This window comes from Dermacentor variabilis, chromosome 2 (assembly GCF_050947875.1).
Source record: "Dermacentor variabilis isolate Ectoservices chromosome 2, ASM5094787v1, whole genome shotgun sequence".
NCBI lineage: Eukaryota > Metazoa > Arthropoda > Arachnida > Ixodida > Ixodidae > Dermacentor > Dermacentor variabilis.
This window is the reverse complement of record NC_134569.1, coordinates 193,293,806-193,317,187: the sequence shown is the minus strand read 5'-3', so window position 1 is coordinate 193,317,187 and position 23,382 is coordinate 193,293,806. Positions and strand designations below refer to the sequence as shown.

The 23,382-nt window shown below is 46.2% G+C and overlaps 1 protein-coding gene across 1 annotated transcript in view; it reads right to left on the bottom strand.

Moving 5' to 3' along the window:
* LOC142573016 (galactosylceramide sulfotransferase-like) overlaps positions 1 to 22,780 on the bottom strand; it is a 141,014-nt gene extending 118,234 nt beyond the window's left edge. The window contains exon 1 of the mRNA XM_075682509.1: positions 22,694 to 22,780. The gene's annotated coding sequence lies outside the window, so the exon portion shown is untranslated. The remainder of the gene's footprint in view (positions 1 to 22,693) is intronic.
* Between the last annotated feature and the right edge of the window lie 602 nt (positions 22,781 to 23,382).

Sequence of the window (23,382 nt, the reverse complement as noted above, 5' to 3'; positions counted from 1 at the left end):
ACAGTAGCATGCGTCGCCATCAGAGGACGTGGTGCGAATCATTCGACGTGAAGTGGATGCAATGGCGCCCGCAGCTTTCTGTTTGCGTAGCCCTCATGCTACCACTTTTTCGGTTCCCCTCGTACAAGCCATCGTTCGACAGGAACTTGAAAACATTGGTGTACATCCTGTCTGTGCAGTTGACAACCGCAGAGCCAACGAGGGCCCTTCTACTATTTAGAAGGGCCCTCGGCCCTTCTAAATAGTAGGTTATCGCAAAAGGCGTTAGTTGGTTATCGTAAAAGGCGTCATCGCAACCCGGCTGAGTAGAGAACTGCGGACAAACAGCTGATATGTTTCACATGTCGCAGCATTGGTCATGTCGCCCGATAGTGTCACGGGCGACATCGGTCATGCCGCCCGATGTCGCCCGACTCGTGGTCCACAACACCTCGCACGCCGAACAACGTCAGCCGTTTTGGTGGAAATGCCCGCAATATTTCGCCCACCGCCGAGTCTAGCAGCGCGTACAACTCTACTAGGAACACGTGGTACAGCCGCTTACCATCGCCACGTGGACACCAGACGCGCTAACAAAAAAAGCGTCGCCCCTCTTCCCGTTCGCCGCGGCCACGTCACCTTTCATCCCGTATGGCTTTTGGCCACAACTTTTTGGAAAACTAAGAACTGCAGCACTCCGAGGTGGTGCTGCATTGCCTACTACTGCAGCAACTCCTCTGTTTGTGCCCACAAGTAGAAGCGTAATAGACGATAAAATAGGCGGCGTACCTATCCAAGCACTCGTCGAAACTGGAGCCCACGTTTCTGTGATGAGTGCTAGCTTACGTAGACGTTTAAAGAAGGTCCCTCCCAGCAGCTGGCCGAGTGCTTCGTGCTGCCGACGACGGCGTGCTGGTCGTTCTTGGAATGTGTATAGCCGGCCACCCTACTTCTGTTCTGTTTGCTGTGATCAAACACTGCCCTCATGACGTTTTCCTTGGTTTAAAATGTTTATCCACTCATTCTGCTCTGATCGACTGCGCGACCGACGTTCTTAAGTTAGAACTCCCGAAACTCGCCGATGTTCCATGCACCAACCCACCGCATTTGTGCTCGCCACGATGTGCGTCTGGTACCCGAGGTAGTTCCTTACGTCACTTTGACCGCTCAGACACAGGTTCCTGACGGTTAATATGTGAGTCGCCCCATCGTCGACGTGCTTTTGAACCGGAACCATGGTGTTCCGCATACGCTGGTCACGGTTATTGATAACAACGTCGTTCTACCGCTTCTGAATTTCGGCCTGTGCTCTCAAGTGATTCCGGCAGGCATGTTCTTGGCCAGCGTTTTTGGTGGTTCCGAATTTGACATTGAGAGTTTGAATGCCGAGAGTGGTTTCCTAGCGCCAATTGCAGCTCCCAGCTTTGGTTCCTTAACGGATGACCTCGCCAAACTGATTGCACCTGAGCTCACCTCGGCACAGGCTACGAACATTCGACTCCTGCTTGACTCGTACAGTGACATCTTTTGATTTCGGCAACAGGCCTCTTGGCCAATCATCTGTTGTTCACCACTGTATAAACACTGGAGAAACGAATCCTATTCGTCAGCGTCCCTTTCGAGTATCACATGCTGAACCTCGAGTCATCCAATCAGAAGTAGACTAAATGCTCTACAAAGGGGTCATCGAGCCATCAGCCAGCCACCTGGGCCTCGCCTGTCATGCTTGTGAATAAGAAAGATGGTACCTGGCGTTTGTGCGTCGACTATCGCCATTTAAACAAGATCACGCGAAGAGACGTCTACCCACTAACACGCATCGATGGAGCCTAAGACTGATTGCACGGAGCTAAGTACTTCTCGTCCATCGACCTTCGATGCGGCTACTAGCAGATTTCAGTTGATGAAAGGGACCGCGAGAAGATGGCCTTCGTGACGCCGGAAGGCCTATATCAATTCAAAGTCATGCCCTTAGGCCTATGCAATGCTCCTGCGACATTTGAAAGTATTATGGACTCTCTTCTGCGAGGCTACAAATGGACCACCTGTCTTTGTTACTTTGACGACGTCATTGTTTTTTCCCACGTTCGGTAGCCACCTTATCAGTCTCGCTGCCATTCTTGCAGTCGTCCGAAAAGCCGGCCTCAAACTGAACTCAACGAAGTGTCAATTCGGGCAGCGTCAGATTACCGTGTTGGGACAGCTGGTTAACGCATCCGGCGTTCAACCAGACCCGGAAAAAGTTAGCGCCATACGCGGTTTCCCTGTGCGACGTTCCGTTCTGACCTGTGCTGCTTCGATGGCCTGTGCTCATACTTTCGCCGTTTCGTCAAAAACTTCGCCGACGTTGCTCGGCCTTTGACAGATATTCTAAAGAAGAACACGTCGTTCTCATGGGGCGCTGAGCAAGCTTAAGCGTTCGCCGCTCTCATCGGATTTCTGACCACCCCTCCCCTGCTTGCCTACATTGTTCCACCTGCACCGACCGAAGTCCACACTGACGCAAGCGGCCATGGCATCGGCGCTGTTCTCGTCCAACAACAGAATGGTACCGAGTGCGTGATAGCTTACACCAGCCGCCTGTTGTCAACTGCCGAGAGAAATTAGTCAATCGCCGAGCGGGAGCACTTGGCTTTAGTTTGGGCTGTGGCCAAGTTCCAGCCATATTTGTACGGCCGCAGGTTTTCGGTCGTCACAGACCACCACGCATTCTGCTGGCTGTCTTCCCTTTGGGACCCGACAGGACGGCTTGGTCGCTGGTGCTTTGCGGCTACAGAAATTTTCATTTATTGTAAGTTACAAGAGTGGATGCCTCCACTAGGACGCTGACTGCCTCTCTGCTCACCCCGTGGATCCCACTGATCCTGCTGGGCATGATCCGGTGACCCGCGTGATGACTTTTACTGACATGACTGACATGCGCGCTGAACAACAACGCGACGAATCCCTGAAGACCACCATCGCTGGAGTGCAATCTGGCAGCCCTGACGGCACGTGCCTCTTGTTCGTGCTGCACGACGGCATCCTCTACCGCCACAATATGACCCCTGACTGCCCTGAGTTGCGCCTTCTCCTTTATCGTCACCTGCGATTCATCGCTCTCGAACAACCTTACGAGGCACCGACGGCGGGACAAGTTGGAGTTTTGTGCACATACGACCGCGTACGACACCGGTTCTTCTGGCCGGGTCTCTACCGCTCCGTGCGTCGCTATGTCGCAACTTGCGAATCGTGTCACTGCCGGAAGAAACCTCCCCTGCCACCTGTCGCCCAACTCCATCCAATTGAAGTTCCCTCTGAATCATTCTTTCCCGTAGGCCGTGCGCTGCTTGGCCCTGTTTCAACGAGGACTAGAGGGAATAAGTGGATCGCTGTCGCTACTGATTACGCGACACGCAACGCGATAACAAAGGTGTTGCCGTCTAGTTGCGCGACAGACGCCGCCGAGTTCATCCTCCACGACGTCATTCTCCAGCACGGTGCACCTGGACAGTTAATTAGAGACCGCGGCCTCTCGTTCTTGTCTCGAGTTGTGGACGACCTCCTCCGCTCTTGTTCCCCTGAGCACAAACTGTCCACCGCCTACCACTCACAAACGCACCGTCTTACGGAACGTCTGAACCGAACAATCACAGAGATGCTGCCGATCTGCGTCTCAAAGAATCACGGTGACTGGGACGCCGCGCTGGTCTACGTGGCGTTCGCGTACAACTCGTCCCGATATGACACCGCAGGATATTCCCCCTTTTTATCTGTTGTATGGTCCCGAGAACACATTGCCGTTTGACACCATCCTCCCTTCTGTGCCACATGTTGCAAGTGAGCACCTTCTTGTAGTCATCGATCGCGCTCACAAGGCACCTGAAGTCGCGTGATATCGTTTATTAGTCTCGCAGAAAATACAAAAACAGCGTTCTGACCGGTGCCATCGCGATGCTAAATTCGCGCCAGATGCTTGAGTGCTCCTTTTCTCACCATGTCGTCGGGTTGGCTTCTCCAAGAAACTTATTAACGCTACAGAGGGCCTTATGAAGTCCTACGTCGAGTAACCGACGTAAATAACGAAATTTCGCCGCTACAGTTTGATTCATCCTCAAGTCCGACGCCTGTTAACGTCGTCTACGTTTCGTGGCTGAAGCCATACTTCGCTCGCAATTATTTGCCTACCATGCGCCGAGACGGCGCTTTACCACCCGGGGTTCTTGTTACAGAGGGATGAAAGAAGACAGAGGAAGAAGAAGATTGCGAGACGCTGGCTGCTGCGTGTTGGTGGTGGTCTGCAATCTTGTCTACGCGGACTCATTCTGTATATATATTGTAAATATATTCTTTATATATTACTAACATTCCCGTAACAATAATAAACTTCAACCCACTCTTGCACTATCTAGGTTAAAGTCCTCACTCATTTGTTTCAGTCAAACCATCGTAATGCGGAACAGGACAATATATCAGCTAACCGAAGATTGTTGAGAAATTCGCCGTTGGTGCTCACTCCTGAGCCTTCCCAGTCTAACAGCTTGGACACTGTAAAGCATTGGTGAGACTCTGTCTTCTTACTTCTTTCTTGATCTTTCTTTTCTTGACGTGGAACCAATGTAGCTGTGCAATCGTAGTTATTTCCCAAGAAATTCACGCACACGTCCTCTTTGTTTTCTTTATGCAATGCCTCTATCACTGTTCTCATATATACTAAACCAAATGCACTTTCATAATTTGTGAAAGTCATATAGAGAGGTCGATTGTACTCTGCACATTTATCAGTTACCTCATTGATGGCATAACGTGATTCATTGTAAAATATTCCTTCCTAAAGCCAACCTATTCTCTCGGCTGAATAAATTAAAGGGTTTCCGTGATTTTATTTTAAATTACTTTGATGAATATATCATACAATATTGAAAACAAGCTAACCAGCCTGTAATTCTTCACTCCTTTAGCTTCTACCTTCTTGTGCATTTGTATACTGTTGCCATCCTTCCAGCTTCCCGGTACACTTGCAGTTGTGGGGCGTTGCGCTTAATGTGGCACAATGTTTTCAAGCACACTATCTTCTCCCTCCTTAATAAACTCGATTGTTATTCGACTTTCTCCTGCCACGTTTTTCTGGGAAGTGTCTTTTACAGCCCTACTAACTTGACTGCTACTTATCAAAAACAGCCTCGGGATCCATTCATCACTAATTGCGGAAAAGTTTGCGTGACTGCTCTCGGTACTTTACAGTTCGGTATTAAATATTCTACTCTTTTTACTATATCACCGGAATTCCCTATGATATGACCCTGCTCATCATTCATTGCGTTCATCTTGCCATGTCTTATGTCAAGTTTTCTTCTGAGTTATTTCAAGCTGTGGTCCTCTTTAACTGCTGCGTTAATATTCCCGACGTTATAATGGCGAATATCACTTACTTTTTTAATTTTTTATCAGCTTTGATTGTTCAGTAAATTGTATCTGATCCCTTAAGGTAAACATGTTCATGCTTTGTTAGATACGTTCATCTTTCTTTGTTATGTCCTTCATTATTGGGGAGTGCTTAACTAGAAGTCGCTTTGATGCCTTAGCTCCCACTTCAGTTGCTACTTTTGAAATTATTCTAGTTACCGTGTCATTCATTACCTCTATGCTATATTCGCATTCTTGTTCTAAAGCTGCACATTTGTTTTCAAACACCAGCCTGCATTCGCCTGATTTACCCTATCTTCTTATAGGTTCGGCTTTTTCTTCGTGAATAATGTTTCGCTTACACTCTTCAAATTCATAGCAATCTTAGACCTCACTAACATATGATCACTGCCATTTACCCACCGAACACTTCTAAACCCTCCACTCTCTTGCGATTGGTACAGAGTATGAAATCTATTTCTATTTTTGTTCGTCAATTAGGGCTTTTCCAGGCCCATTTCTTGTTACTTCTATTCAAAAAAAGATGTTCATTATTCGGAGTCTGTTTCTTTCCGCAAATTATCACATCATGTCTCATCTACTTCTCTTGGAATCGCTGCCGTAGTTTCCTGTTGCTCGTTCTCAAGCCTGTTGTTGCTGCACTTTTTGCCTTGACATCGGTATTGAACTACCAATGAGAAAGGTGCAAGCTCAGTACACTGCGACTGCTAACCTCTTATTAATGCTGAAGAATTAAACAGTGTGGCCCACTGTGTGCTTACGACTCATAAATCCTAAGCCGTATTCTGTCTTATTTGGATGACCCCTGTATCTGATGATGCGACCATTAGAGGCACTTTATAATCCTCACCAGTTCTTCTAACACTAATGCCAGTGATATCGCAGGCTGTCTATGATTGATAATCCTACTTTGCCTACTTTACCTAGTTTAGCTACGCTCACTCGAGAGGGTTTGGGAGTTGACAGGTTGACAAGTTCATTTCTAGTGCTGGCCTGTCCATAACAAGAAATTTGGAGCACCCACCGCTGCCTTGGATAGGTGCTTCACAGGCACTGGGGACGGAGGTATCCTGGACGCAACCGGGCTCATGGCAGGCTGCTTACTTTTGTACAGGAAGCTGGCTTGGCTTTCTGTTTGCCAAAGACTTTGCAGGGGTCGAAATATTTTGTGCTAACTTTGCTTTGGCATTTATACATTCATTTGTACTTGGTGCCACCTGTGTGCTTTCCTTTTGCTCCTGAGCGTATGTTCTCTTCCTACTTGCTCTGCGCATGTTTTGCTTTGTTTACATTTTTGTGGCCTGTCATCTTCCTGTTTTTTTATTCCTTACTTCCCTTCTCTTTATCTTAAACTTCCTTTTGTTTCCTCTCATTTCTAAAGACGGGGCAGGCTTTCTGCCTCTCCATTGGAAGTTACAGGCCTGCTCCTTCCCTATTTGTCTTTATAGGTTTATGCGTGCGTTTTAAAGTCAAATAACAATAATTCAAAGTAGGGATCCATTTCCATTAGCGCTTACCTAAAATACCCACTGATTAGGCGTGTTTAAATAAAATAAATGCAAGAACACTGCATTTTATAAATCAATTAGCACCTTCGCTTGGAAGCACTCCGTTCACATTATTCGCATGAAGATCACGTGGCGGCCCTTTCTCCCACACTTAGGAGTGGGCCACAAAGGGGCAAGTGGTACATGGTGTACAGATTTCAGAGACATCGCACGAGATGAAAAGTAGAGACAGTATAAATCCGAAGCGCGCATAATCTGTAGGATAGCGTCACATCAATTGCGCATACTAGACAAGGAATTAGCCTTCCTCTGTCAGTATTCTTCACATATCCTGCAGTGGCGGCGAAGGAGCAATTGCCTCATGCATGGTTTCCATTATAAATTTGTGCGCGTAACCGTTCTGCTTCGCTCATTGAAAGAAGTAGTATGGCAGGTTGGGCTTTTCCGTCTCGTTCAACATTTTCGCATCTTGATCTCACCCTTGACTATACTCAATATGAAATGCCAACTAGCCCACTCCCAAGCTTTCCCACTGCTTCCACTCTTCTATTTAGGTTAATGTGTAAAGAGACACTGTATTTGTGGAAAAAGGTATAGACTTGCGCCAACAAATAATTACGTAGTGAATGCAGAGATAGAAGCGGTATCGCTTAGACTTCTAAGCACAGAATACTCGCCCAGTTGGGTGGTACCACTACGTGTAGATCCATTGCATTCAGACTAAGTAGGGATAGACTTTCGTACTTATAATTCCCGAGACATTTGAAACACAGTGTTGTAACTTGAAAGGTCGCACACATTCGCATGTTCACAATTTCTTATGAGTTACGCACATGTGTAGTATGTGATACAGAATGCTCTGCTTTCTTTAGTAAATCATCGCCACCTAGTTTTATAATGTTAAGATGGAAAACTGAGCAAGTTGGCTAGGCATGATCTCATGCGAAAGGTGCAAAGATGACAAACAAAAAGATAAATACACACACCGGGCAACTTATTTGCTTCCAACAATGTTCAGTTAGGAAAAAACGCCGCTATTGTATACAAGTAGCAGTATCACAGTTCATCTGTGCACATTTTCACTCAGGTAAAGCAGTTATTTCTTTATTGAAATGAAATTAAAAAAGACGTAGTCACCTTATAATGGTGACGGTTACTCCCTTTCATATAGCAAAAACATCAATACAACAGTTCTTCTTTTGCGATAATGAGATTGATGCAATACTGATGCGCCTATCATGTGCCTCAATGATGCTTTTGGCGTCAATTACTAATCTAACCAATTGGTCCCGGCTCCTGGCAGGCGTGAAAATGCGGCTTACATTTGCAATCTCTACAATGAATTACCAGGTGGCCCTCTCTCTCATATCTAACATTGTTTTGATGCTGCCTGGGCCTATCATTGACGCAGTGCTCTATTTTCCCAAATACTTTCTACTACCTAACAAATAATTTCATAAACGACTCCTGTCTGACATGAGCAAAACGAGAACAAGGTGACAGCAGGAGCCAACGTTTCGACAAGTGGACTTGTATTCTTCAAGGCGACGCATGCTTTCCTCGCCACAGTATATATAGGTGGGGTTCTTCTAAAGGGGAGAGGGTGTGAGGCGGCTGGGTGCGGCAAATTTTATTTATTAAGCACAAGTAATTTCCCGAATGTTGTCCTTGGTGTCAGTGTTTGTTGACTTCTTATGATATCACTAATGAAAATCGGGTCCCTTGGTTAACCCCCTTTCTTCTTGTTTATTACATAACGACGGTCTCGAATCCGGCAACATTCATGCCTTCAGGTAGCATATGTGGATGTATTGACTAGTTTCCTACACCCAAAAAGATTACGTTCTCGTGACGCCTGCGGCAAAAAGGAGTTTCCAAGTCTGTCGCCAAGGTCTGTGAGTGGTGGCGCTGGCTAACTCAAAGGGTTCTACTAGGACACTTAAATAACCAAGAAAGTAAATGGGGAAACGGCGCCGCGGTAGCTCAATTGGTAGAGCATCGCGTGCGCAATGCGAAGGTTGGGGGTTCGGTTCCCACATGCAGCAAGTTATTTTTGCATCCACTTTAATTTGCATTATTTATGGTTTGTTTATTTCATTTATTAGGCACAAGTAATTTCCTCTATGTTGTCCTTGGTTTCAGTGTTTGTTGGCTTCTTATGATATGACTAATAACGATCAGGCATCTCGGTTAACCCTCTTTCTTCACGAGTTATGCATACCACACACGATCGCTGACATTGACCAATCGACATAAAACTGCAGCCTCGGAAACGCAAATGTATGCACAACTAGCTATGCCAATCCTCCCTGTCAGCGTATCGATGTGGTCTAGTTGTTAAAGTGTTCGCTTGTCACCCTCTTTATAAGGGTTTGATTCCCATTGTGTCCATGTTTGTGCAATGCCTATATCGATGTTTGTGTGATCATGTGACCCATTTCCTATAATGTGCTTCGAAGCTGTGTGAATGAAACCTTGCGCAAAACACCACTGGGCGGCACCTACTCATAAAAAAATATTTTTTTAATAAAAAATGCCTCTTGGTCTGCATAATCTTGAGCCTCATAATATTTGAGCCGCCTTGTCAACAGGACAAATTTGATCTGTAATATCGCATATAAACATTTGGCGTTATGCGTGACATCTCCCAAGCGGCTCCCTTCTCTGCAACGAATGGGGCCGTTTAAATGTGGGCCGCATATGCAAGAGCCGCCTTAGATAGCGCGCACAGTAGGCCGCTTGGAAGGAGTCATTTATAAGCCTCGACATTTTGAAGTACTTTCCGTGTTATATGCGCTATTTTAAGCCGGTATTGACTAAGAGTGTAAGGTTAACCTAAGCTTATGGTGGCACGTGCTGAGGCTAGCGTATCGCGTGGAGAGCCAGGAAAAACGAAAAAAGCCACGAGAAACACACGTACGCATGACATGTCGCAGCGGCTTGAACACGTGCCGGCGAAGGGCACGATATGGAGCATTGGCCTACTGCACACAAAATGTCAACATCCTCGGATATTGGCCCCGTATATGTGTCGTAGAGATAACGTCTAAGTTGACATTTTGACACAAGCAGCTGCCGCTGCCTTTCCGACGAAATGTTTCAGGAGCGACAGCATTTTCGCGGGCTCTCCCTTTGCAGGTCTACAAAATTGATTCTCGTTGATTGGTTCCATATTAAGGCGAAAACCTTAAATAACTTATACCCCGAGGGCCCTGAAAAAAAACGTGTCGTCTGGTCCAAAGGTACAGACACTGCTTCTACCACCCTCAAAGCAAGCAAAAAAAAAAGCAATGGCTCTTGCCTCTCTTAATACAGAGGCTACACGCACTCATCAAAGTGAAACGTACAGTGCATACATTCATTGTCATCTCACGCATCCAACGCACAGAAACATGGTGCATATTCGAGTGACAAAAAAAAAACATTTCGCCTTCTCAATAGCTCATACCCCTTTAAGGAAGGAAACACTGCAAGGGTCATACGCCCGTGAGGCTGTGGCTACAAGCGCTCAGAAAAGTGAAGGAAACAGTGCATACATCAATCACCCATACAACAGACTGAACATCATAAGTTTCAATCCCTTGCTGAGGGGATGGAACCTAAAGTTGAAGAGAAATGTCGTTGGCGCTAGTGTGACCCAGCTATACGAGCGCGCGAAGCCGTAACTAATCGTCGAAAACGATCCAAAGAAGCGCAACTGTGAAAGCAGCAACGCAACGATGGAAGAAGGCGAATTAACTGTGAGAAGGCTTTCGCCTTCACATGTTACAGGGGCGTAACATGCTGCGGAATTGCTCCTGCTTTTCTCTTATTGCGGCAAAGAGGCACCCGATTCTGTTTGCTCTTGAACTGACGTAACAATTCGCAAAACACAAAGATCCAGATACAACCAATGGCTTTCAACTAGTTTCCAGATAAGTAGCACAAGGAGGAGAGATGCGAGCAAGGAGCAGAGGTGGCAGCTGGGATCGCAGCACTTCGCCGAGTCACGAATTGCTGCATTTCAGGCGCGTCAGCTTTTACGTCAGTTGTGCCATATGCCAAGCAACGACATATCCAGGAAGGAAAGTGGCTGCCTTCCTTAGTAAGCATGCTGCTTGAAAAAAATATGGCAGTAGACATGCGCGACCTTCAAGAATGAGTGCCGTATTTGCTGAAAAGTGGGTTCTTATAATCAATTGCAGCGAAAATTTGTGATGTCCGTGTTTAAATCGCGTTAAAAAATGTTACCCTGTATCACTACTCTTTTGGCAACGCTGCCCGCATATGACGCTTTCCAACACATCGTAAAAGAGGATGTAATTTACACACACAAGTTTTAGTTTACCAGCACACTGGCCGTACTGCAAGCTATCAGCCCCCCGGCAATTTTCGTTAAACTTTATCTCGGTTGTGTTTGCATTTTTCCTAGAAGAACGGAATTAATTGCTTCAGGCGTTGCCGTGTCCCACTGCGGCAATAAATGCGGAACGCTACAAAAAGGAACATTCCGCATGTTTTTGCATTCTCCGTAACATGAGCAGTGAGCACCCTACCGGCAGCTGGACTATTAGGTTGGAGTGCTTGTTAAACGATCATAGTGGGTAACGTTGTGTATCTTGGTCTTTCGTTTATGAATACATGATGTTGCATAGAATTGAAATCGCTTGAGTTCTCACGTGGAGAGATTTTCTTATATTCCCGCATTGTGACAGTGTGCTGAGCACACGAGTTTTCCTCCATTCGAAAATAGCTTTTTCAATGGATTATGTCCTTAATTCGCGGCGAATAAATCGAAACTGGTTTTTCAAACAATTATGCCATTGTCACTCACACTCATCCAATTCCCCTCAGATTCTTAAGGAAAGTACGGAACCAAGTTTTTGTAGATGCTCGCCCGTAAACTGATCTAAGGTGCAACCGGGTAGAAGAAAGATTAGAAATCGTGTAGCGGTCGAAATGCTCTACAATAAGGGACTTTAAGCATTCGCACCAACAAACACACTGTAACGACGCATCGTCCACTTCTCGATTGACGTCGTAATGTCCACTTTACCTATTTTTCTTTTTCCTCTTTTACAGAAGCTCTTTCTCCGACTCACATATAGGGACAGGTGCAACATAACGCCCTTTTCCATACACGTGCGCTCAACAAAACTCGCGCTATTTGCGCATAAACAGCATGTGCTTAATCTGGCTCTAAGTTATATAGGGCACCCCATATTGATTACGTCTGACGAAGCGCGGTAGGAACTAGTCGAATGTACCAATAGATTCTGCTTTATAGCCGGTATGCCACGTGCCGGAATGCCTATTTGGTCAGCGAGCAGAGGCGGTGCATTATCACTGGGAGTTGTTTCTTGTCACTGATCTTTGCAGTTATCACGAAGGAGCAATATTTGCGGCGCAAGACACTGATCCACACCAAATTCCTTCACTCCCGTGATCTGGAATTCTGGGAATTGGCTAATGGGCTGATTAGTTTCCGTGCAACTGCAGCTAGAGCAATGAGGCGCATGCTGTTTTGACCGCAGATCACTTGCGTATACGAGGACAGCGCTTTTCTTTTTTGTAATGAGGATGATACGACAAATACGAAAGATATCTGCCAGGACAGTGGTTGACGCCATTTTCTGTGCTGTAAACTAAAGGTGGGATAATATGACATGTTAGAATACAAATGACATAGCAGTAAGTATCTAAAATTGAGTGGAATATCGAGTTAGGTACAGAACAGTTCCAAATGCAGACGATTTTAATAATAAATAAATAATAGTTTAATAATAGCAGCAATAATAGTAATAGTAATAATAGTTATAAATATTATAAAATAATAGAACATCAAAAGTTAATTATTCAATTTTAGTTAATTGGGCTGCTGACAGCGATAATTATCGTCTCACTTTGCTCCCCCCTGGCCACATAACTTATTTGTACGGGTGGTCTTCACGTGCCTCTCGGTGCCTAATTTTAAGGAAAGCTAAGAAGCTTAATTATGAACACCCTCTATAAAGATGTAGGGTTCGGAAGCTGGTCGGGCGCCAGCCCCCCCCCCCTCCTCCCCCCGGAAAAATTAAAGCTTTCCGCTTATGGATGAGGCATGGTGAATTCCGCGTATATTGTTTCTTGTTAGCGTCCTACGGAACGTGAGACAACTGAAGCAACACAATCGCAGGAGTTAGCGGTTCCCAGCAATGATAACATCATCACTTCGAATCATCCAAGCCAAGGTGGGTAAGAAGTAAGGAGAAATATCTAAATATGAGCTAATCGCATGCAGGGTAAGCGCCATCATTCGCTGGAACAAACCATACCTAATTTATCCAACTCGCGTGTTAAAAAATATACATATTATATTTGGCCTTCTGAACAAATACATAACGCAGGTAATTGCTCTGTAAGTCACATATTTATGGTTAATTTTTTCAAGGAACTTGTAGCCGGCGAACAAGCACGAGAAGCCCGCCTATTCGCGTCTAAGGCGCTAATGGTGAATCGCCACTGAACGACCTTGAACTGGAGTCTACTAGAACTATTCACTCGCGCCACCGAAACCGCCGCGCCTTGCATACCAGCGTCCCCTCTTTTGGAGAAAGTAGCGGCGGCGCTTGTGCGCACACTCTTGAAGCATGTTGGCGTGTTACGACCTCTAATGCGTGTGTGCTTGTGCGAGCTGTGCCGCACATTTGTGACTCAGATGAAAAAAGAAGCGTTTAAATCTCTCCTTTGCTGTTGTTGCGTTTAGGAGATAATGTTGGAAGTAAAGGAACAATGTGCAGCAGAATTTTGATTTCAGATGCTGGACTCTCCAGGGAAATGTAATCGAGAGTTCGACGGAAGCCCGACTGGCCGGCACGAGACATGACAAAGAAAGACGTAGGCCGACCAAGTCAGACTTGTTTAAAAGACAAGACGTTTCCGCTTCCATGGGGATACCATGTTCACAATGAGGCGGCGTCCACGGCACACGAATGGGCACCTCTGTCTCGGTGACCACTGCGAACTTGACAATGGAATGCCTGGAAGGTCGCGCGCTCGCTCCTTTCAACACATCACCAAGAATTTTCTAGGCAACGTTGACGATGGTTTTCCATAATGAAGCGCTGTGCCTTTGGAAGCTTTTGCCACGCATCTAAACAACTCAGCAAATTCAATTCAGTTCACGGCTGAGATGGAGACAAACCAGAAACTGCCTTTTTTGGACGTACTGATGAAAGGAAGCAATGGTGTGCTCTCTTTCAACGTTTTCAGAAACATTACACACACTGGTCGGTACCTGAATTTCTTGTCCGTACACGTGGCGCTCCCAATAGGGCAGTTGTTGCCTCCCTGTGGGGCCGTGCCAGCCGCATTTGCTGGAAACAGGAACACTTAAATTCCGACCTGCAGACAATCCGGAAAGATGCTTCGACAAAAGGTTACCCCTCTGCTTTCATGAACGCTGTGGAGCACAGTTTGGTCAACCCTTTACAAGCTGGTTGTGCGCGTCCGAAGAAAGACGCTTCCATTCCGTACGTGCCCGAGATAAGCGAGACCTTATCACTCGTGCTGCGTAAACGTGACGTTGAGATGACTCACGGTCCTATTTGCAAACTCAGGCACGTACTCGTTGGTGGGAAGGACCAGCTACCGAAGGAAGCCTTTCCTGGCCTTGTTTACGAGATCCCCTGTGCGGATTGCGAGGGCATCTGCGTAGGGAGGACGGGCAACTTGAAACAGTGACTGCGCCAACATCGAAACAATGCCGATAAGAGAGGAGGGGCTTCAAATGCTTTGGCAGAACACGCAGCAACGACGATGCACAATATTCACTGGGTGAAGTCTAGTCTAACGGGCCAGCTGAGGAACTGGAAGTCACGCCTGTACCTGGAGTCGCTCGAGATACAATTTACAGAACACGCAATGAATTAAAACGAAGGAACCCTCCGAAGCCTAACGCGGCGTGCTTGCGCCAGATGCTAATAACTATTTAAGCAGGCACTTCAACCCTTTTTGCCCCATTGTAAGCAAGGCTTCCGTCTGGAAGTAGAAACGTGTAGTCTTTGAAATAAGCTTTACTTGGTCGGTGTGCGTCTTTCTTTGTCATCTCCCGAGAAACCTACGAAATTGAGCCCATAAAGAAATAAAGCAGAAGAGCCCATATATCTGTAAATCTGGTTTAAAAACAGATATCTCAATTGCGTAAACTGCATCTGTTAGAGAATCTAGAGTGAAGAAATGTGGTATATAAATCTGCAACTTAGAAGAAATATTCAGAATGTTTGCGGATATTTTGCAAAATTCCTTCTCCGAAATTATGGGTGTACTTCCGAGCAGTGTATAATACATCAATTTTGCGCACTGTTGGAACCCCAGTGGATAATTGCAGCTTAAATATTTGTGACATTTTTCCTTGGTAATGAGTTCAATGTAATGCTTAATTTTTTAGTTACACGATATATTTATCAAATAGATTCACAAGTTCATAAAAAATTCGCAGTTTCATCCTAAAGGCGAAGCATCGATTACGACAGGAAATTAGTAGACAGCTTTACGAAGTATTAATAATATTGTTATCGGCAGCATTTTAAATACATTCGCTTACTCATATAATTAAAAAGCGTGGTGTCTCCGCTCCCAAGCAAACATGAACACATCACACTTGATGAGCGCGGACACTCGGTGCCAAAACGCTGGTTTGAGCAAGCGCCGTAGGAGCAGCGAGTGAGGGGACCTTCAACGGCCTGTCGTTTCAAGGGACACTAAAGGCAAACACTAAGTCAACGTGGACTGGTCTAATACCATTCCAGAAAGCTCGCAACGCTTGTGTCGTGCCAAGCAAAGACTTAGTTTACGAGAAAATTGTGTCCTAATAGGTTTAGAGCAATTCATACTTCCTGCTCCGCAACCGGACGATTGGTGACACTGCATACGCCATCGCCACCCTTTGCGCCGTCCGTGAATGAAACAGCGCCCCACAGACGGCGGTACTCAGCTAAGACATAGTGAATCCCCTTAAACTTCGTAAAGTAGCGCCAGGATTTGAAAAATGCCGCCCCTTTGCAAACTCAGGTCCAGGCCGATGCCTCGTCACCATTAGCCTAATGGCCTCACGTGGGCCCTCGCGCCGGCTTCGTTCGTCTACAGTCGTGCTTCAGCGCAATTTTTGCTTGAGAGGCGTCTACGGAGTGGCGAGGAGCACATGTTGGCGCCGTTGCTCTTCTGTGTTGCTTTGGTTTCCGAACGCTTTAAACTTTTGTGGCAAGTGCGACGTCGCTTCATGGCATTTGCTATCACCATGACCTGCTGCGCTTTCGTATGCTAAAATGGTTTCAGCAAATACAAGAAGCTCTTCTCGATACCGTTCGGTAAGCGCTGCGGGTTAGGAAGAATGACATGGACTCATCGAATTGGGAGGGAGAACGTCAGACCAACATTCTCCACACGACTATACGAGGTAGTTGCGAGTCTCTCGTTGTATAGTCCTACACGACGTGTACTTTGTTTATATAAGTAGTACGGTCGTATTTGGTGCGCTTAATGATATCGCACGCCAACAGGCTTGAATTCGCAGGTACATGGTGCTGCGTGCGAAACGTGATTACGAAACCTTTAGGATTCAGCGCATTCCTATCGACAAAATTTGAAGGTACAGCGTGATAACTCTTCTTAGGAAAGCAACTCTCTGCATTGTTTGGTTAATAACTAGCCCGCATTAGAGCGAATAGCTTTGTTTGCTTCTTTCGTTCGTGTTCGTCATTGGCGGTCGCACGGTGGATTTGCGATACAGAACAAAAGTGTGCGCGCTCTCCTGAAAGCGGTAGATGATGCTGTCGTTCGGCGAACAACGACAGCATCACATGTCTTTGAGACGTACTACGTGTTAATTCGTGCCAGCTTTAAAGTGTGTGTAGGAACGTTCGCAAATAAATGTGTGGCCGCGCTTTCGTTCGCTGGCTGATTTAGTCGTCCTTCGCTCGTTCGTTTAGTCGTTCGACCACTATGTCTTAGATGCACGCGTAATGAGACAACAAATGGTGTCTCAGTTGAACGATATCATCATTTCAATTATCGCAATGTCGGCCGCGTCGTAGAGAGGTAATTCTGTGCGCGGTCATCACTTCGCCAGAGTCTAATCTCGCAAATGTTGTTTCGGAGTGAGCGCAGCCTTCCTAAATGCATGCGCGTTAGTGCAAGTCGATTCGCGAAAAGTAAGTGACTTTGAAAACGCACGACGAAATATTATTCGGGATGAGTCACTAACCTGGAAAAATAACGCACTTGTTTGAGGCATGAATGAAGCGCTGTTACCGCATTATCGCTACGCGAACGTATACTAAAGAACTGATTTCATTTTCTATATACGCAGAATTCCCACTCAAGGATCAGCAACGCGTATTTGTGTTGACTGTGAGGCACGAGAAACACAATAGCGCCAGCACCCACCTCTGAGCTCGTGCTTAGAACATTGGCAAGCACGCACGTTCGCGGCACTGTAACTTGTAATACCCTTTCGAACCTTCAGAGAAGCGATCGTCCGTGTCCTCTGTCGGCCTTTGTACGTCATAGCTCATACGCGCCGCGAATTTACATGGTATGGACGGCACGCAGTATTTAGGATACTGAGGGGTTGCTGAAGGTCAGGATGTTGGCATTCAATCGTAAATGTCTTATTTACAACCATTCGCAACAGCATCTTGCGACACTCACTTTACAAATGTTGCGTACCTAGTTGTAGCGCACGCAATACATTCGAAGTCGTCATGGGACAGCGTTAGCGCTCGTTTAGACACCTTTTTTTAAATAATGATCAAAAGAGGAAAAAAGCTGCCGTCACTGAATTTCTATAACCCTCCGTATAGAAATTCTATGCTTTACACGTAGTCACTCGGACCTAGAATGTCAACGCGAACGTCAAAAGGTATTGAATTTTATGCGTGCATTCACTCTGCCAAAGGTCGTCTGCTACGCCCGAGTGGTGTAGGTCGAGGGGGGAGCTTGAAAGAGAGGAGAAACGAGGAGGTGTGAAGGCGCAGCAGGTGAGTGTCGCTACTTTAGGAAGTTTAAGGGGTTTTAAAGACAGAGCGGTTGATTCGACGCTGCAGCTGCTTTTTGGTGAAGGGGCATATACCCACAGGACAACTATATGGATAGACCCGCGACATCACATGGAAGTTGAATTCTTTGCTGCTTGTAGTTTGTGCGAGTTTCGCGAGCCAGCAAAAGCAGCGTAGCACTACGCAATCACGAAATTACTTTGAAACGCGAAAACGTGGGCAGCGCGGAGTCGATCGAAAATGAAACATTTCAACCACTGGCGTCATAGTCAACGGTAGTTTCAGTGAGTTCTTTTTTTTCTAAATATGAAATAGAGCTGAACAAGTAGCATTTTATTTAGTCTTATAACACAACGCAAGGATGTTTTTCGCAACGAGTGGTTGGGTACTAGCGACAGAATCTCACTGAAGAGTTCTTTCGTCATCGGCCAAGTGCTTCAGTGTCACGGGGAAGTCTCTATTCATGACGTGCAATTACGTCCATTTCTCGATTATGAAGACTCTGTCCGCGATAATATTGGCGCCTTAGTGTTTCTCGAGCACTGACCTGTCTGTTGAGATTCCCATAATATTTGCCTTTGTGTCCCTTTAACGCAAGGGCTGCGAGAACACAGCGCGAGAAAGGTATGAGCAGGCTTTACATTCATTTCAAGCACTTTCAAGGTACGGCGCCCTCGACCGTGCGCGGCCGTGCAAAGCACGCACTCACTGGCGCACTCGAAGCCACCTCCCCTCACTCCCACTCTGCCTTCCCGCTTTCCTCCATTTGTGGTGCGCGAGATTGAGCCGCGATTGTCATTTCTCCTTGGACCCGGTTGCGAAACGCGCAGTGGCTGCCTGAGCCAAGCGCCCGCCCCCTCGGCCTCCCTCCTATCGCCCCCACGGTCTTTCCCGCGACAGAAAGCGGCGCGTTTGCTATCGGCTTCCTCCCTCGCGCGCATCATGTTTAGCAGTTAAGCTCTTGTTTGGGCTAGTTGATGCATTTATGAGCACATAACAGGTACGCGTCCGTCCTTTGCACGTTCCTTTCGTGGTCGTCCTTTTTTTTGCGCCGCCCTGTGATGGTGGCCAATATTGAGCCGCGATCGGGCCATTCGCACAGACAACCCACGATGCGCGGCGACCGTGTTATCGCACTTGGACTCTATGTGGAACATCAGGGCGACGTCAACAGCAACGGCGACACCGACGACAAAAATGCACGTGCTGTGTTCATATAATTGCTATCGCAATAAAATTACAATTACTACAATTTTCTAAAAAAAAGGTAAGTTTTCTTTTCAAATGCAACAAACCCTATCAAGAATAGTGCAATGGATGTCGAGCAAATTGATCTTTCTTTTCGCGTGTATTAAGGACGGAGGTAAGTATAAGTTTCTTACAGTTCCTATATGGTTTCTGATGACAGAAAATATCGACGAATAGCCTGAGGAGAATTTCTGAAGGCTTCCCCCCGGCCCGTAAGTGCCTGATGACAGCACGAAGCGACGACCATAGCAAAAGTAACGCATGAACACGAAGTTCACTGAAAGTACAATCTGCGTCTGCTTGGGATGACACCACCCCTGTCGCAATTAAGAGCTCTGTTCTAAGAACTCCACGCGCCTAAGAGCTCCGCTCTAAACAAAGCTATGCGCGAATGAAAGTCATTGTCATAGAGAATAATACAGAATGTAATACAGAAGTTCAGAGTTTAATACAGGCCACTGGATGTAAAAGTACATACAAGTGTGTCAATAGACAATTTATTTCCAGGCCGGCTTTCTAGTACGCGCGCCGTAAAACAGTGCTCGCATAATTTCTAAGGGCGTTCTGAGCTCGACAGGATGTGTATGCCACATTTAGGTGCCTTCTTAAGGTTTGCCCAAAGTTTCGTGCCGTTTACGCAGTCATTTTTACGCGAAAAACGGCGAAATAACGCCTTGCTGCACTGCACCAGCGCCATGTGCTGCCATTTTAAACAGTGCTTGCCACTGTTTGCCTTAAGCAAGCAGTGGACGCCCTACTACGTGATCAAACATGATGGCGCCCACGAGAGCGCGGTGACAATGACCTACATACCACGGACGTTTTGAATGCCCTTCACCATTATCACAGTCGCTTATCTATTGAGGACTTGTTCACTGTCTTTAGCGATCCTAAATGTGCGATACAGGGAAACAACACGAAAATTTTTACATAGAATAAACATAAATTGTCAGTAAACAGAACACTTAGTCTCACGACGTCACTTGCACAAATAAGCATCTGGACATCACTTCCTGTGAAATAATTGTACTGTTTCTGCAAACATTTAACTTGTTATCGCGCCTTATGTACACATGGCCATTTTCGTTTTGCGAATTGTCAAATATAGTAATTGCTCTTGGGGTAATTCTAGATAATGAACTGAAGTTCCACCACACGCTGCCTGACTAGTGCGAAATATGCTATTAGTTATCCTCATTATTATGAAATCATGTACCTTTCATTTAACACCACATTTGAAGAAGTTTACATTTTGTTTAATTCGGTAGTTCCTCTGAATTATGCTAAGTGATCACGTATTTACTTATATCTAACAACTACAGTGCTTTTAGAACCAAGCAATGAGACTGATGAGATTAAGCCTATTTGTACCAAAGTGTGCGCCAAGTTTGTTAAGCTCAGCTTCGTTCCACAACAAATCGTGTTCTGCGTAAGAAATTATCGATAACTGCACATTGGTTCAACAGTCTTTACTACCGTAAAAATCTTCTATCACTTGCAGGTAAGGCTTGAGAGATATACAGCTCCTGAAATAATATCAACGCAGTTTCTCCTCGTTTCTCCTAGTTTCTCCAGTTTCCCGTAGTTTCTCCTCTCTTTCACTCTCCCTCCTCGACGCTACGCCACCTACACCACTCGAACGTAGCAACAGCGCCAACATTCGCTCGTCCCCATTCCGCAGACGATTATCAAGCGAAAATCGCGCTGACGCACGACTCTAAACAAACGGAGCCGGCGCGAGGGCCCATGTGATGCTACTAGGCCAATAGCGACGCGGCCTCTCCTTCGGCCAGAGCGCGCGTGGAGCAGGCTGAATTCTTCTGAAGCGAAAATGGCGCTGAAGCGCGACTGTAAGCAAACGACGCCGGCATGAAGGCCCACGTGATACTATTAGGCCAATAGCGACGCGGCGTAGGCCTTGGCCAGAACGCGCGAGGAAGAGGCGGCCATTCTTCAAAGCGTGTCGCTACTTTACGAACTTTAAGGGGCTTTACGCATCCCGGCCAAGGTCGATTCAAATAGGTCGCGAAGCTTCGGGCGAAAAGCGGTTCAGTACAGATTGTCACCGACATCAGCATGGGGGGTTATGGGAGCAGCGTTTGAAGCGCGACTATGTTTGGAGGGAACAAACATTGGGAAAGAAAAACGCGTTTTTTAATTCAAACGAGACACAGTTAGATTCATTCAACGAAAATAAAATTCCAAGTCATTCTTATATATTCGTGACGAGTTAAGAAAACACAAGTTTAATTTTATTACTATCAATAAATGCATTTCTTTTCAGCGCCCATCGCTACAGGGGGCGTTGACGCCACTATCACTCGCACTGCAATGCACGTCTTGAAATGGGCAGAAAGGCGCACTCGTAAAGTTCACCTGTTGAAATACGCCCCCCTCACAGTTTGTGCTTTCTTGCTTGTCGAAGTTTGTCTGAATTTGGTGACGCGGGTAGCTTCATCGCTTCTTAATCTGTTCAGTCAAAAGGAATGGGTTACGACCGCCAGATAATGGCGTAGTTGTTTTCGTGAGAATGCGCTGGCCGACGGGCTTGGCATCCGACCATAGGATGAGCACTCTACACCTAAAGCTTTCGTCGACCTCTAAAGAAAGTATGTTCAGTGCACGGATGCGATTTCGACAACCGTACGGCTGGCCTCTTCCTGCATGGCTTTCCACGCTGAAAGCTCGAAACACCCATCAAGTCGAATGGCGGGGCATTTGAATATATAGCTCCAAAGGAAGGACAACAAAACAAATTTCGCGCCTTCGAAAACAAAATGACGTCACTTCTGCTTTTAACGGACATGGCGTCACATTATTTTTACTTCCGCCGGAAGTGTTCCCACCACATACAGATGGCGCTAAGCCCCATGAACCGCCCATGGACCGCCATGTTTTGAACGTATGGGCTCCTATGGAAGCTTCGCTACCAGGTATATTTACCTTGTCCCGGCCGGCGCCACCGCGGCAGCGTTTCACAGTTTCTGCGCAGGGCACGCGCTCTGCCTAAGTCGATTGCTGGGCTGTGACAGTGTAAACATTACAATTGTTCATTGCCTGACGAGAGCGTTCGGAGATGGCGTCTCACCTGCGTGCTGGCCAAGTATGCAGAAACGGATGCAAACACGCGCCAGCGAAATGGCTTCAAGGCGCGAACTTAGCATCGATGACACCATGGCTCGAAAGAAGCTTGCGCGGGACAGTAACGACTTCGTGATGCTGCGAAACGTGGCGGAAACCACGAACGTATGTATACAAGTTATATGTGAAACTATAAAATCATTTCAATGACGTGCATCCCCATAACTGAATTAAAGTTTGACAGTTCTGCTACTTCAAGCAAAGCAAAAAGCATACGAAGCTTCGCTTGCATCGATTCTCACAGTGCGTGGGATCTGCAATCTTTTTTTATCATAACGCTAGGCGCTGCAAGTTTCATCTATATTGCTACGTGATAATGAGGGTGAATTATGAAAAAAATTATTAAAATCATGAGTAAACTCAATACCAGTACAAACGAATGCTATAATGACTTACCCGAGACTTTTCTCTTGTTGTAGCTAGCTGCTAAGTGTTTGTCATTCGGATCTTCTCTGCTTGTATTCAATGGCAACAAGTGCGAGCCGACCGCATTGCACGAATACTTAAATGTCAAACTCTGTTTGGCGGTCGCGGCAAATGTCACAAACCCCCATCTGTTCGATATCAAGTGTCACCTGCACGAGGAAGAGAACTTATTTGAAACGTCTGGCTCCGACGGCTTTTTGAGGATTCGCGGGAAAGACACGCTGTATGTCAGCATTAATTATAGCTTCAGACTTCTATCTGTGATCTTTGCTTCCACGCGCATGAATTGTTCACAATATAACCATGAGTATTGACTTAGGAATGACAGCGGCGTGTCTCTCTTAAAACTGTCAGAATTGTTTTGGGGACATCTCTGCAGTAGCCTACGATAAAAAAGATGGGGTTGTATAATAGGGACGCAGGGTTCATGTAGACTACAATTAGGCAATTTTTCATCTTGAATTCGATTCATTGCGCCTCTGTAAGGATGAAGATGTGTCAAGACGACTGGGGTCAAAAGAAATCGCCAACTGTCATCTGCCAGCAACTTAAGCAGCCGTGAGCTTTCACCTGTAACGTAATAGCAGGGATAGCTTCATGAAGTCTTCCTCTGTATCTCAATTACAATGTTCGTCTGAGTATCTTAAATGATAACGATG